Genomic DNA, 17339 nt, shown 5'->3' with positions numbered 1-17339 from the left:
TTACCTCCAGATAACAAGGTCACATAAGACACAAGTAACCAACTACAAGTAAAGGTTTTTAGAAACCTTTACCACTTGTAGCAAGTGTTTAACTAAATTAAAGTACAGTTTAACTCCCTCAACTCACTAAACTCCTGTGAGAAAGTTTGGATCATAAATTACAAACATGAACATAAATAAAAATAATACCCTGCCAAAGTTACTGTAACCGAGATAAGGGCGTCTATACTGGGTACGTAAATAAAGTCAACAACCCTTCCTCCCGGCAACAACAACCGCGCCACTTCCCTTCACAATAAAACTACACAACAGATATGAGAAACAATACCTGACAAGCTCTACTAAGAGCTGCCATAATAAAAGAAAACATGTTAAAATACTTTATCAAACTTGCCAGTATCTATCAACCGTCGGAACCCTCGGCTGGTCGTCAAGAGCAATCATTTCCATTGCCTTGATCGTTATTGCCCTGGCCACTGTCTTCCTTTGGTCGAGTCCCAGCTGCGCTGCTTTCTTTTTGTCTGCCGCCTAATGTTACTAGCGTTAGCTTCCTGCCGTTGTTTGTGTACTTCAGGGTGGCGGTTTTTCAAATGACATAATCAAATTTGTGGTATTGAATGACTTGACGCGGAACCCTCTGCAAAGAAATGGCGTTCAAAGAAAAATCGCGATTGTAAGATTATAGATTTTTTTTTAAATAACATTGGTTCAGTTTTGATTTGCATAGCCCATTTCATTTCACAAGACTGTTGCCCTTACAGCAAGTTAAGAGATGCTCCTTCCACGTTCAATGACCTTTGTTCTCTATGTCGTGAATAAATAGAGAAATGTCTTGCATTATATTGATTATAACAGAATATCATAATATTATTGGTGTCGTGGGCCATGTATCGTATCGCGAGGTACCCCGTGATTCCCAGCCCTACTTTGTACTCAATCAATTTTGAATGAAATTATGATTTAAAATCGATAATCGTCTTGAAACTACAACTGATTTATAATCAATCATGACCCAAGTAATCGGAATCTAATTGAATCGTGAGAGTCTGAAAGATTCACACCTCTAGTGCGTGTCATCGCATGATGACATTTCCACACCGAGGACCAGACTTACAGCAGACGTAGAAGGTATGAATGTGGCCTAAACTCACAGAGCCTTCATAATGTAAAAACCCAACACTCATTCAAATCCCGGCTGCAGAAAGCAAACGTTCACCTTTGTGGTTTTCAGGCATCGCTCTCATCACGTAGAGCAAATTCATAACAGCTGCCATCACCAGAGGATCATGGCTCCATTACTGAGCTCGTCAAACACAAATGACTCCGGCCACTTTTTCCAGCACAAAGCACAGTGATAGAAGGGCCGTGCTAATGGATCAGCCGTGTGTTCTTGTAGTAAGTGGCTGACATTTGCTTTTTTTGAGTAACTGAAACCCGATACACGCGTGTACTCGTGTCAGCAGTGGTGTTAGCTTCTGCTGTGTTGACTTTTTACACTGAGAAGAAACCGTCGTCTTGCGTGGTTTCACCGCTAACTTTGCTGGGTTCCCTCAAATTTAACGGTGAAACTCACCAAATTGTGTCCGGTTGTGAAACCACACAACGTGGCGGTTTCTTCTCTGCAGACGCTTCCACAAGAGATAACATGTCGTACAGCTCCGAGTGTCCACACACAAAAATGATACGTTTTCAGTTGTAAGTATCTAACATTTATAATCCGTCAAACGTTAGATATTTCAAATTATTTTGTCGGCTGTCAACGGGGAAAACCTAGTAAACGAGTTCCAAACAGACAGCGACTCCAAGCCTATAATGACTTCCGTTCCATTGAGCTGTCACTCCAAAACTCAGTCACCAATCAGCAGGCAGCTTCCTAAGACTTGTCCACAAAAAACCACGTGCAAAGTGAGGGAGTAGTGTATTTTCAAAACATATTTTCAAACATATCTTATTTGCTTCTCAAAAAGCGTCATTTGAAAATACTGATACAAATCTAATTCCATAGATGGGCACGTTTCTGACACGTATCTATCACACCGATTGCGCCACTTGGCATCTGTGCATTGACTCTGTGAACTTGGCGCACAACAAATTCACGTTGCGTCCGGCGTGAACACCGCATAGGCACGTTTGCATTTACTATTTATCAATATTACCCATATTATAAACAGGCTGATTGACAATTGTTTACAAACCACACCTTTTATTAAATGCTCCTCCTTTCTCTCGGTTTTAAAGTCAGGTTTTTTTTGTACCATGTCAGTGCCAGATGGGATTCACGTGCCAGTCAGGATCAATCAAATAAAGGAGACTCAAACCAGTTCCTGATTGCAGCCTGTTAGAAATCAGTGAGGGATGAGCTGGAGGTGTCATACACGGGCGGGATGATTAATGCGTTCTGTCAAAAACAAAAATGAAAAACAAAGACGCCAAAAAGCCTTCAGCACAGTTTTTGGAGTCTTTCAGAAATAGAAAAAAACGTTTCATCTGTGTCTGCGTGAGATACAAAGGTTACATCCACACTATGTTTTCATTTAAAAAAAAACACATGAATTTTGCTCTGGACACACCTTCCATCTGCACCGATCTTAAGTTTTTAAGCCCGAACATTGGAGAGACTCGAAATGCTGCTTGCTATGTTTTCTGGGCCGAATTGGGGAAAATTGATGCCTCAGTTATGCACATTCACGTCAAGTCAAGTCAACTTCTGCTGTACATCCCTGTTGTGTAAAGCTTGACAACCATGTGACCTACAGCGCATGAGAGCTAGTGGAGGAAATGCAGGGAGCAGCTAACGAGGTGCATTCAAAGAGCCTAGTAAACTTCTTCACTTCTGCAAACACACCTGAAGTCCACTAACCACAAATTAGATTGGATAATAATATATTATTATTATTATTTAATATATTATGAACTTTTTATAATCAAAAAAGTCAAATAGTCTTAATGAGCTGTGACAAAAAACATCTTCTTTCACCTCGTCTTTGGTCTCGACAGAAGCAACAGAAATCCTAGTTCTTGTCATTTCTTGTTAGAAGTACATTCTGAAACTAAGCAAACTACTGCAGAGGAGGGAGGGCAGTGAGATCCAGTGATATCCCATAATATGAAAGTTGAAAAAACTTTAAAAAAAGAACAAAAAACAGCTGGGTCGCACATAGACCGGCCACATCTACTCTGAACAGGCATAACTCACTTTAGGGGCAAAGTGGAGTGATTTTTTAGTGTTGTATTTTCATCACGGGTGAACATCTGGAGCAGTGGGAGTTTTCCCAGTGGGTCAGTTGTCTGAAACCCAGACATTTGATACAGATACATAAATGTTTTACTGTTCTGCAGACTCCGGATTTTATTCCCAGCTGAGTCCCAGAACATTAACAAGTTGCTGTTAATATTCTGGCATTCGGATTTTGGGTGGCACACCTAAAGGCCTGTGCACCAGTGTAGCTTTTGGCTTTTATTTACATTATTTTTGTGGTTGTTGCTGTTGTGTCAACACATAACTATAGCTAAGGAGACTCCAGGAGATTTGGACTAGTCAATACAGGAAAAAATCCAAATTAAATTGTATAAAATCTAATTCCTCAAAGTCAGTCTAACACACCTAGATAATGCAGCTGGTAATTGAATTACTAATGCATGCATACGCTCAGTGGGACCCAAACATGTTCCACTATTTGTTTTCCCAGACTTTGGAATAAAATAAAATAAGAAGACTGTCCACTAAAAAAACGGACGATGCCTACAGGTCAATATGGGGTTTTCTATGGCCAATAGCAATTTTTATAAATCGTTTTTGGTCCTATTTTCTTTTTTCCCCTCCAACTGATGAAATACTATTTAATGAATGATAAGAAATAATCCAAAACAAATTACTTAGCTTCAATAACCAGTTACAGAACAACGCTAATGGTTTGTTTCTCCAATCTTATTGTATTATGTCTGTACTGCAGTGCAATTATACAGTACTTTCAGTAAAAAAAAAAATTATACATAATACAGGTTAAAAAGAGGTCATCAAAAAGTAAAACAAACAAAAAAAGATTTAGTGACTTGGCTAAATGCGTAATTTGTAATAATTGGCCTTAACAAATAAATAATAATCGGCCAATGGTGATTATTCAAAGAACTTGCCCAATCACAGGGAACCTCGCGATACCATACGCGATACATGGTCCACAATATCAACATCATCACAATACAACATGCCAATGTCAGCTGACATAGGACAAACAACCATCCACTCTCACAGTCACAGGACACCGGAGAACCCGGAGAAAACCCACGCACACACGGAAACACTCTTTCCGAGTGTTAACCACGACTTGAGAGACTTCAGTCAGACTAAGAGACATTTTAAAAAAGGTACAGGTTTAATTGGACTCACTCAACAATTTGCTTTTTTCCAAAATGTCATGTAAAAGTACTGAATGTGACATGGAGGGATGTTGTCTGTCTGAGGGAGGAAGATTCATTTTGGACACACACACACACACACACACACACACACACACACACATACAGAACGCCAAAGACAGTGTGAGAATGGGGGCGGATGGCTCATCTGCCTGCCTGCGCTCTCTGTTTAATGGTTGAAGGAAAGAGGAGATAAAAGGAGGTGGCTCTTTGCTGGTGGGTTGTTAAACAAACCATTTTTGGCACCGACAGTCTCGCATTAATAAAAAAAGGAATCACACAAGACAGCAGAGAACTGCAGGAGAAATGGAGACTGATTCACGGCTAAATGGAAATACTGACTCCTACTTAATCTTTATATTTCACTGGCTTGTATTCAAAATGTATCACATTTAAATATAAATTTGTCTTTTTCTTTTCTGCCTCAGTCAATTGGTGCTTTTCCACTACACAGTACCAGTATAGCTCGACTTGCTTTTCCATCAGTGATAGTACCTGGTGTTTTTATTTAGCGTTATACTAAAAATGTGACGCCAACAGACTGCCGGCCTGTGATTGGTGAGCGAGTGTCGTCCCTGGAAGAGTCATGAGCGCGACGTCAGACACAAGAATCAAAGCGAACAATGCCGACAAAGACTTGAAAAACCTTGAAAACATGCATTTTCATCTCCAACATTTAGCAAAGGAAAATGTCTAAAATCTCAATATTGAAGACGAGTCTCGTGTTTAGCGACAGCACTTCTGAAAGCCGCCGATCGCGAGCCCGAATCGTGACCCGTTCAGTGGTATTTCAGTTCAGTGACTGTGTCAGACGGAGTCAGGAACGATTCTGTGAACAAATCTTTGTAAATCGACTGATTCTATCGATTCAGTTACACTGAAAACAACTGCTTTACAAGTCACTATTTTGTGTGTTTGTGTCGCGTGTAAAACAAAGTCACGGCGGTTCTCGTGCAACCGTGCTATGATGACTCCGCCCTGTTGAGGAGGTTCTGCAGTAATGGGAAACCATACCAAACCGTGCAGAGGCGAGCCGTGCTGGAACTGTATTGTGGAAAAAGTGCCAAATGTTCTTGAATTTAATCATTTTATACAAAAAGGTATAAATATATGGGTGTAGATAACAACTATTAGCTCAATTAGCATCCCCTCGTGTCTTACTTTGGGGTTTTCTGGCATTAAAAAAGGGACAGTTTGGGGTTTTCTTTTACGTGATTGTATGAGGTAAAGTACTGTAGCTCTTAGTTATGGCACATTTCATGCACAACAAATATTTAAGAACATCAATATGAAGTTGAAATATGGAATCCATGACAAATTGTTAAAAGCATAAAAGAATAGTATAAATAATCGTAACGGTGCCAGTGGGGATGATTAAAGAACCACTGAAGCCCAGTCGGTGATTTTCTTTTAATCACCTAACCTTCACTTCCTGCGTAAGTGTAAAAGCGTCCGATTTGAAGGCAGCTCTCATCAAAAGGGCAGGATGCACTCTCGGTCACATGACACATGAATCTTTTATCATTGTTATGCAACACTAATGTCACGTATGATCAATTAATGAGGATGCCATCAGGAGCATTCCATACATTATTGATGACTCCAACTTAAGCTGATGCTCTCATTTATAATAAGGAAGGCAAAAAAAAGACACAATTCCAATAAATCCACCGTGATTGTGACGCTTGTAGTAAGTACAGCCTGACTCTACTTACTAACTACTCATGTGGCCAGTTAGTGTTTGTTTGAAATGTTTAACGACAGATAGACAGATAAAGCTTAAGGCAAACTGTATATATTTAAAAGCAGTCCGATCAATGTGCAGCATCAGCAGCAAACCAGATGCCCGTCCGCCTGGATTTCACTACATCAGCTTCTTAATTATCCGACAGACAAGAGGGTCGCAGTCCTGGAACATCTGTCCAGACTGGTGTCGAGGCGGAGCAGGCAGGGCAGCGGTCAGTTTAAATGAATGCTGATGTGGAGCAGCAGGACATTCACACACTCTCCTCCGCTCAGATCATGAAAGTTGAGTAAACTTAAGGCTTAAACACGAGGCGTGTCGCAATCTCGATTGAATACCGATCGAAACGACGTCACGATCTCGACCCTCGAAAGCAAAAGTGGAATCGAGGATTCAACCACGCCCCCAGACGTCATCTAACATTGTGTAAATCAATCTGCCTCTGGTCCAGTATTGTGGCCCTGATGTATGCTGCTGAATGGACCACAGGTCTGGCTGACCCGAAGACAGATGACACCAGTGCAGTCCCATAAATCTCCAATCTCCAGGTTTTCCACTTATCCACCGCACCAGATGTTTTACTGCTTTACTCAGTTCACAGGATCTATTGCCTCAGTCTACAAAAATGACTGTGGCAAGTGATGCATAAATATTTCATTTGGCTTAACACACAGAGTCATGTCTGAGGACTGACATGAAAGTGCTCGGCAAGCTCGAGATGTTAGCATTCTCAAATGGCTATTGATGGTTACGTGGCCTTTTTCCCCCCCTCAAGGGGACTATTGACATAAATGGTCAAATGCACTGGAAGTGGGAGGAAGATTACACCAGTTCCACTACAAACTGCAGTTTGTGAGACTTTGCTGCCCTACTACTCCCCCCCGCGCGTCCTCCTCCATCTCTAATACTTCCTCCATCAGCAGCTGTAACACGTTTACGCCGTTCACTTACATTAGTGGTATTGACTTTACGGACATCCGACTGACAGGAGCGGAGGGAGGACATCGCTGCTGTAGGTAACAAAAACAAGTGTTGTGTGTATTTACGTACACTTAGTGACAGCGAGGCTGCAAGAGTGTCCCCGACACTGGACGACAACTATGATCAAATAAACACAAACGAGTGTACGCAACGAGGACGGCCATTGAAGCTGTGGAGAGCAAAAAACGCTTCACTTCCTTGTACTTCACAACTATGAAATCCGATTCTGTAAAACATCTTTCACTCAGACAGGAACAAAATCTTGGAACTTGCTAACTGACCTATTTTTAGTTGTTGTTGTTGTTGTATGTTTACGTTAACATTATCACAATCTACCTTTGTCAATACCTGTCATACAGTGTTTGCACCAGTTCCATTAAAGACTGACCAGCCACACTGTGGTGTTTAAGATTGGATCTGTTTATGTTAATAAAAGCATGACGTAATGAATGCAGAATTCACAGTAAATTATGTTTTACTGACAAAAACGCAAGTGCTTTTTAAATATTCACTAAAATACTTTTTTCACACAAAATTCCAGACTTTTCAAAATCTGGAAACAGCAATTCAAAATTCCAAAGTGACTTTCTAGACCAGTTACAGCACACAAGCCAGAGTTTGAAGCACTAAAATCACATACATATAATAAAAACACATGAAAATGAAACGTGTTTACATTCATTTGTTAACATTGAGACCGCACCCTAAAATGGCGGCGTTGACGTCACACAGTTACACCTGTGGCATGACGTACCATCTTCTCCATGTTACACGAACAAACTCCACAATAACTAACCCCACTTACTCACAGTGTGGGATTTTAACATTTAATCAACACAAATGCATATTTTCGGCATGTAAACAGAGAAACTACTGTGATAATTAACAATTTAAACCGTTTCACTCACCAAATCCTTGTTCAGAGTCAACAGAAAGGAAAAAAACAAACTCCAGCAGGTTTCACATGAAGAAACACAAAAACTGAAACAACTAAAAGTATTAAATCCACACAAAAAAGGCTCTTTTTTTTTAGCTGTTTTTCTCTTCGCTCATTTACGATCATCTCTTTGTTTCGGTGCCCTCGCTCTAACTTTCATCTCTCTCCAGCACGTGGCGCTAGCACGCCCACAGGTGTACGTCTTAAAGGGGCAGCGCACAAATGATAATTAGTTAAAAAAAAGTCAAAAAAATAATAATAATCTTTCGAGAATAAAGTCGTAATCTTAAAAAAGTCATAACATTAAGATCATTTTTTTTATAATATTACGAGAAAAGTGTCATAATACTATGAGAATAAAGTCGTAATATGATGTGAATCTTTTTCCAAAGTGCTGATGAGACCTAAAGATTTGTGAACCCCAAACCAAAATTTAACTTCACGAAATAAATTTACCATCCAATTTATGCTCTGACCTACGGTCATGAGCTGTGGGTAATGACTAAAAGACTGAGGTAGTGGATATGAGCAGCTCAAATTACTTTCCTGCTTAGGTTTATGGGCTCAACCTTAGAGAAAGGCTGAGGAGTTCTGAGATCTGGACGAAGCTTGAAGTTAAGCCGCTACCGACCTTGTTGCAGATCCAGAACCCTCTGAAGGAATTAGATAGAGCTGGAAAGTGTTGCTGATGAGAGAGATGTCAGGAACACACCATGACCCAACTTCAGGTCAATGAAAAACAACAGAATATCAGTGCTCATCGGTTAGTCAGTCCACCGCCTCCTGGAGTGACGTAGCTTACACTTTTTCATGGTGTCAAGAGGATGAACTCTTCTCAAAATCTCGCCAACTCTCTCACGCCAAAGTCCACAGAGAAAGTCAGCATTTTAAGCTCTCGAGAACATGAAAGCTGCTGATCTACTGCTGCCTCGTTTGGAACTCACTGATGATCAGTAACTCCTGTAAGTTGTGACATAAAACTGCTGTTTTTTTGGAATTAACTTTTGTGTGGGAGAGATCGTGTTTTACAAAACGTAAGTTTGTTAATTGACTGAACTCAGTTTTTTGCGGTGGGGTTTCTGCCGGCAGCCAACCAACGACCACTGATCATCACGCTCTTCAGGGTCTGGCGGCAGGTGTTCAGAGTAAAATCTGCTGTTACACACTGACTCTCAGCACATCTGCCCACACGGGACTCTGATACTTGATATGCAATCAGCAGAAGAGATGGCTAAAGTGCTGTTGCTGGACCATTAGCTTTGTACCACAGGCTTTTACACTCCAACCACCCACACTGAATGGAAGCTCCCACGCCCTCCCTGTTCACCCTGCTGCCGCTTCCTCTTTCCCACCAACAGATAAGTGTTGGAATATTCAAGAAATGTATTAGTATTGTTGTTTTATCTTCTAGTTTACTCAGATATGGAGATTTACCTGGCAACCGGAATAAACAGTCTGTAATTGTTCATCATTTTCAGCTTTTATTATCATACCCTACAAGAAAACCAAACCAGGTAAGCTCAATGTAACGCTGAGACTGTGATTTAAACAATTAATCAAGTCCTCTGAACTTTCAGCTTCATAATTGTGAATATTTCCTACTTTCTTTGCTCCAAATAACAAAATAAAAACATACAAATTGATCAATTTCAGTTGTCGGACAAAATAAAACATTTGGGAACATCGTCATTTCAAGGTTTGGGAAACACTGATCAACATTTTTTTCAACATTTTGTGGAACCAAGAAAAAAATAGATGGTTCTTCCTCACGAACCGTGACATCATCAGTGGGCGTGTCATATTCTGGGTGGTGAAGAAGGAGCAGGAAGTGGAGGAAGTCTGGAGAAAAAGTGCTCGTGTTGTGTTTACTTCCACCTGAGTAACGCAGAGTAACGTCCTCCCACTTTTGGTTCCCCTTAAACTGGTGTGAACGTCAGAATCCACCAAGGTTCTGGGACTCGGGAACCAGAACTGTGTCTGTCTTAAAGCACTAAGAGAGAGAGCAGTCCATGGATGTGAAATGGCAAATCACTGACAACAGGAGGATGTTCCAACAGCTGAAATAGAATTATTATTATTGTCAAGGAAAATGGCCCAAGTAAATATTATTATTATATTTATTATTTATTATTATTATAAGTCTGACCTTCATTGAGTACAGCTCTCTTTTTATTTACCCACAGATCAGATAAGAACACGGACTGAGCGCACGGGTACCGCTAAAGCCTGATCCACACTGGAGGATCAAAAGTCACAATGTTTTAATCCTGAGAGAGCACAGACTTGACGATCCAGTCAAGACACAGGACCACACACTTAATCAAAAGATGTCAGGGAGGAGATGCCACCGTCACTAGTTTGCGTCTAGTGTCATTGAGGGGGAACTAGTGTAATGGAAAAAGATACCAAACCGAGTAGAGTCGAGCTGTGCCGAGTCGTGCTCCCTCTGCTAGATTAAACTTGAATACATGTTAATGAGACACAGGATGCACCTCGAGCATGCAATTACAGTTCAAAATAATATCACAACATCAAAAGTGACATCCCTGCTAACAAGACATCTGCTTCGACTGGATACAGGCGCGTAGATGAAGATATTACCAACGCACAAATAAATCATATGGGAAAAATGCTTCTGCAAAAGGCCTTTAGAGTAAAAACACACGCTCTGCTTACCTCAGCTGACTGAGGAACCAGATGTCAGGTCAACACAATCAATAATGCAGGACAGTTGCTCTCAGCACGGACGCACTTCCTGTGTCAGTGCTCATGCTGCTTTTCACACACACACAAACACTCACAAACACTCTGTCCACAGTAAATTGACTTCACTGCCACACAAAGCTGGCGTCACAGCGCGCTTTCAATCAAACAGAGTCTTTAACAAGACTCACGAAACAACGTTCCACACGTTTACATCGTGAAGATGAGGGAGAGGTTGAGGAAGATGCAGCGTGAAGCACAGACTGTACATCAGTGTTGACTCCTCCTCCTCCTCCTCCTCCTCCTCCTCCCAGGAGAAAAGCCCTGCATTGTCATTCACTGACAGTGATGAGGAAGAGGCAGCTGTTGAAGAGCTGACAGCAGAAGGCAGGGATTACAGTCAACTCAACTGGCACAGTGTGCCGGTAACAAAGGAGGTTCAAGGATAAGTGACGAGAAGAGGAATTCCACGAGTCTCCTGCAAATAAATGAACATTTATGAAGTTTATTAACCATCAGGAACACAACTAAACACCAAGGTAAATGGCATTTTTAAAAACCACCGTACCCTTCTCCGGCAACAGTTTTCTCTGCTTCTCTTTCGCCGGCTCTTCCATAACGAACGTGTAAAATAACGCCATCGCTGCCTTGATTTCATAGTCCGTACCTAGTTACCCGAGACGCTGTGAGACAAACACTAGGGGGCAGTGGAGACAATCCCCTCCCAATCTACCTGGACTGTGAAACGGTTAAATGGACGTTTCTTTAACCGTTAGTGCAGGTGCACCCTTGGTAAATTGACGTGAGAATAATACACAACTCCTTATATGGACATCCTGTGGATGTGTGTTTATAGGCTACTATGTGTTGTTGAGTCAAAGTTAACCCTAACCCATTGGGAGTAGTGGCAATTGTGCAGAAGTCACAAAATAAATAGTTTTTCTTTTATTTTTGTTCATAAAAACGAGCCAATTGTGTTTATAAAGTTGGAGAATTAGAATATGGAGAATAATTTCATTACATTGCCTAAATTAAGGGACATAAGACATATTACACATCATTATAACCTCTGTAAACAAGTTTTTACATATTAAAATAGTGGAAAAAGCAGCTGAAATGCTCCGTGTTCTAAGGGTTAATATAACACTAGAATGTGCCACACCTTCTTATATAATGTGTCTTTAAACACGTTTTTTCTTTTTGCTGCAGCTTTGAAAAAACAGCAACTTAAAACAAACACACACGTCTCACGTCCACTTAAACCGTTTGTTGTTGCAGTCGCACCGGCGTGTTTCACACACACACACGTGTTTCACGTGACGGGCTGAAGGTGACCATAATGACCGCAGTAATGGAAACCATACGCCACATGAAGAGCTCGTCACAGGTCACACGTGAAAACACGCCACATAAAATCTCCAGCGAGCGCGTTCCGGGCGAGGATTAATGGACGACTGTTAGGCGGCACGTCGAAGAGTTTGTGTTCACTTCAGCGGCAAATTAATTTAACAGGAAACCCCCGCTGTGAGGAACTCAGAAGAGGCTTTAATGAAGCTGCTGTTGTTGTCCACCATGTAATCTGTGATGATGGAGGCGTTTCACTCCCTCACCCTTTACTGAAACACAGGAGCGCAGATTAAATCACCAAAGCACGTTCTCATTAGAGAGGTTATGGTTTACAACAGGAGGACGCCCGTCAAACACCTGTGTTTCCAGGATTCACGCCGCTTTTCCACGGAGCTCCGAGTGCGCATGCGATTTGACCCGACGTGTATTCATTCCTACGGCGACCTCTGTGACCTCTGACATGTGTTGTGAAAGTCCAGCATTTGCAGGCCAAACGTGCGCCTCATGTTTGACGAAAAACATTTTACGTTGGTGGTGGATTTTGGACGGATTGTGTGCCACAGGGAGTTATTTTTAAAAAAACAAACTAGTCACTAAATCAAACTCACTGCAGTTTTATGCAGCCTTCGTTGAGGAGGTACCACTGTAATGGAAAACCATATCAAACCGTGTAGAGTCAAGCTGTGCCGTGCCATGCTGAGGCCAGGCGTGCCAGGTATAAGTAGTGGAAAAGCGCCATATGTGTGTAGCAAGACACCGTGCTTAACAAGCCGCGCTGCAACAGCTTAAAGTGCGTCAAAGCTTCCAGCTTTCAGGATTTATCTTCTCAAGAAAACACGTTATTTAGCTGAAAAAGACTTCAGACAAGGACATTTCCATGATAAAGGGCTCTGTACGTAACATAACTCTCTCTCCTCCTGCACTGGTAAATAACCTCCAATAACCTAAATAAGCCACTGACATTGGTCCAACTGCGGCAAGCGCTCACGTGCTGCACGTTGGACTTTTAAAAATGTCGTAAACCATTTGTCTACACACAGAGAAAGGTTGTGTGTAAAGGTGTACAGTGGCTTTGTCTCATTACAGGGCTTAAACATCTCGACCCTGTGACCGGTGACTCGGCGCTCGGTGTAAATCAGGCGCTGCTGCCTTCGCTCCCTCCAAGGTTTTATGGCGACCAGCAGCCAGACTACAAAGAAGCTGTTACATTTAGTGGAGACTTACGCCAGTCACTTTATCTAAGCCATATGTGCCCGAATCCCCAGCCTCCACACACACTGTCAATCAACACCCACGCCGCTCTGGATATATATGCTCCCCATACACAATGTATGCACCATGTGCACGTGTGTAACCACAATTGTACGGTCCTGGTGCATTTGTGTGGATTGAAGTTCACACTCAGTGAGGACACATCGTAGACATTCAGTAGTCCCTTACCTTTTACCTTAACTAATCAATACTAAGTGCTAAACCCTTAACATGACCCTAGCATAAACCTGATTCTAACCCTAAAACCAAGTCTCAGCCCTGGAAAAGCCTGTTAAAAGTGTGTCCAAATGTCATCACAGACAGGTCTGTATGTAATTGTGTCTCACAAAGACAGAATTACAAGTACACATACACACAGATAGATAGAATATAGATCTCTATGAGTTTTATTTTCTTACATAAAAATAAAGATAAATAGTGAGAACATTGATAGATAGGTCAGGTAGGTACTAGTCAGCTAGCTAGCTAGATACTTCGCTAGTTAGCTAGATACTAAGTCAGCTAGTTAGCTAGATACTAAGTCAGCTAGTTAGCTAGATACTTCGTTAGCTAGTTAGCGAGATAATAACTCAGCTAGTTAGCTAGATACTTCGTTAGCTAGTTATCTAGATACTTCATTAGCTAGTCAGATACTAAGTCAGCTAGTTAGCTAGATACTAAGTCAGCTAGTTAGCTAGATACCAAGTTAGCTAGTCAGATACTAAGTCAGCTAGATACTAAGTTAGCTAGTTAGCAAGATACTTCGTTAGCTAGCCAGATACTAAGTCAGCCAAGTCAGCTAGATACTTCGCTAGCTAACGAGATAGATAGATAGATAGATAGATAGATAGATAGATAGATAGATAGATAGATAGATAGATAGATAGATAGATAGATAGATAGATAGATGCATGCTACATTTGTTTACTGATGCAAATAAACATTAAAATCTGAGTTGAAATTAGGTTCTGCCTCATTAGGACCAGGTTTTGGTCTCCATGAGGACTACTGGTCTAGACGAGGTCAGTGTTCATGACAGAAACAGGTCCCGTACAGGTGAAAAGAATGCTAGTTCCCACACAAACACACACACACACACGCACACTCTCGCACACACAGTCAGAATTGCTCTATTAACACGGAGCAGGTCTATAATGATGGTGTGACACTGAGGTCCACACCTCATCCCTGGCTGATCACACCGCTCTCTGAGGACGACAGAGAGATAATGTGAGCAGAGAAGAACAGGTCAGAGGGAATGACAGGGTGACATACATACAAAGAGTGAGTGAAGTTCATAGACTCTTTCGCTAGCTAACTAGGTAGATAGATAGACAGACAGACAGACAGACAGACAGATAGACAGACAGATCGACTGACTTCAATAAGAGGTTCTTAATAAATATTGGAACGTTTTCCTCGTTCAATTAAAGTTAAATCAATACATAAAATGGAGAAGTGACTTTAATAACATTCATTTGTGGCTGTGAGTCCAGTGTCCACAGAGACTCTTGTATCTAAAAATGAAACCGTGACACAGTTTTGGCTTTCATCGTCCTCCATGATTGAATACATCAACATCAGGTAACCAGCTGCTGCTTGATTTGACTGTTTATCTAATAGTGGTCATCGCTTGTGATTAATTCCAAGAACCATTTCCAGTTACGATCCATTTCCTGTTTGGCAAAGAACCCTGATCCTTTAATCTTTGAGGTTCTTTTTGAACTGTTTATGTCCCTTTGCTGTTAGACCACTAAAGTTGAAATGATTTAAGCCGCACATTTCTCATTTTTAGCAAAAAAAAAAAAACAAGTAAAAGTAAAACAAGGTACACACACTAAGAAGAACTACAGAATAAAAACAAACACAAGAAAAATAGAAGCAAAGCACTGAAGAGCCAAGGTCAAGAAAACAGGAAGAACAACACGACAATAAAAAGCCGTCGGAAATCACCTGGAGTAACGTAGAAATCGCGACACGGAGGTTGTCTTTTGTTCTGAGGTGTGAAGGACACTGTGTGCAGCAGACCAGAAACATCCACAACAAACACCTGCTCTGTTTGCAAAATGGCTCTGTGGACTTTGAAGGGAGTCAGAAGGACAAATGTCCATTTAATATTTGGTCATTTACGTCCACACATGCAGCGTTCCAAAAAAACGTAGAGAGAGATCGCATGTATGAGAGCAACTTTATAGTAGTTTCAGACTAAAGCACCATATGAGAGAGAGAGTTTAAAGAGCTCATTAGCTGCAGCTGGTGGAGGCAGTAAAGGTAGAGTGACTCAAGGCCACAGGGCCTGAGAATCCCACAGACCAGGACAACAGAACAATCCATCACACATGGAGAACTTTACACTGTTGGAAAAATGTGGAACGTTCTACCATCTGGACTCAAAGTCACAGAACTTTGAGGTAACTTCTGGGTGCTACGACCCTGAACAGACAGGAACGTTCTACTTATTTAATATTTACTGTATGTTGTGATGCGTCTCAAACAACACTTTATAAATTGATACAACTAACATGAACAACAATATCTGCAAATAAAATATCAATTTAATCGTTCAAATATTCCGTATATTATTACTCGTTCTAAATATCTCAAGATAATTTGACAAATGTCAGATATTTACAATTATTTTAATTATTAAAGTGATTACATTTACAATTATTAAAAGTACCTCGTCAGATGTGGGTTGGGAAAACGTCCGGACTAACTGTACAAAGACGCTAAAAGCAACAGGCTTCTATTCAACCACATTCAATAGAAATTTCTACTGTGTCCCTATCTTAATATCATATTTATCTAGTTGGCTCCAGCTTCCCTGCAACCTCTTAAAGCTCTAAAGTGCACGAACACTAGAGCATACCCGTCCCGAGCCCGCCACGACCCAACAGGACTTCACAGGTGTGATTGTCAGGCTCCGGTCAGGTTCAGTCATGTCATCACTGAGGCTGTAATTGTAAATATTGCGCCTCCAGTGAAAAGGTGCAGATAGAGTTCACACCGCTCCAGAGTTCACTTGCAAGTTGTCCGAGACCACCTCTGCCGAGCAGACCAGAGTTCACTTGTTTGGACTAAATCAAAGGTCTCGACTACGTTCACACCCGCTGACACAGCAGGTCCTCCACATGAGGAAAAAAGCCCTAAATAATCAATCTACTGCTGCTAATTTCATTTGTGAGCAGTGAAAGAGCTTGAAGTGGTGCACTGCTGAGACCTGGTCTGGGCCCGCAGCTCTTTCACTAGCTGCTCCACAGCCTGCGGGTCACAACTGGTGAGAAGCTGCACGTTCTGCCTCATTTCACCGCAGCCCATTATTCCTCATGCCATCCTGGTGTGTCAGGAGGGGAGTGGCAGCTGTGAGAGGATCAGCTATGTTTATCTCGCAGCACTGAATGGAAACCTGTGGAGGAGGCTCAACATCTGGCTGCTGCTGCTGCTGCTGCTGCCGCTGCCCAGTTAAAAACAGTCCTGACACTGACGACGTGCCAGTATCTCATACGAGCTCACTTTAAATAACCTGAACCTTCACTTTTAGCAACGAACATTACATGTTCTTATCAAGGCCACATCTGCCTCGTCTACAGTGACTGAACGTGGAAACAGCTGTGGTTCTGTTTCTTGGAGCGTTCCCGCAGCGCAGTGATCACAGTGATCATTTTAGGCAGTGATCAGAGTCAGAGTCGTTATTAGTATGTGAGGAAGGCAGTCGCTGTACAGGGTCACGGAGGAGACGCTGGCCCGGTGCCTGGCCACTGAAGTAGGACGTCTGGGACGATGAGACTCTGAGCTTGAGCCAGGCTTTGGTAAGGTCATTGATCTGATTAAATTTGTCCTGGAATTTCAATCAGTCATTAGTCGGGGTGTGAATTATTAGAGTGTGGACACCCAACCTGACTGACGATGAGCTGAGACTTTAAGAGCTGTTTGTTCACAGTAGACGGGTCAGTCGTGGCT

At 41.7% G+C, this 17339-nt stretch overlaps 1 long non-coding RNA gene across 2 annotated transcripts in view; it reads right to left on the bottom strand.

Moving 5' to 3' along the window:
• The window catches only part of LOC122772398, a 30999-nt gene extending 22855 nt beyond the window's left edge, over window positions 1-8144 (bottom strand). For both annotated transcript variants that reach the window (XR_006360777.1, XR_006360776.1), the window contains exon 1: window positions 8050-8144. This is a non-coding gene — a long non-coding RNA (uncharacterized LOC122772398). The remainder of the gene's footprint in view (window positions 1-8049) is intronic.
• Between the last annotated feature and the right edge of the window lie 9195 nt (window positions 8145-17339).

Source organism: Solea senegalensis, linkage group LG7 (assembly GCF_019176455.1).
Source record: "Solea senegalensis isolate Sse05_10M linkage group LG7, IFAPA_SoseM_1, whole genome shotgun sequence".
In the NCBI taxonomy this organism is placed as follows: Eukaryota; Metazoa; Chordata; class Actinopteri; order Pleuronectiformes; family Soleidae; genus Solea; species Solea senegalensis.
The sequence above is the reverse complement of the archived record's forward strand: the minus strand, read 5'-3'. Positions and strand labels throughout refer to the sequence as shown.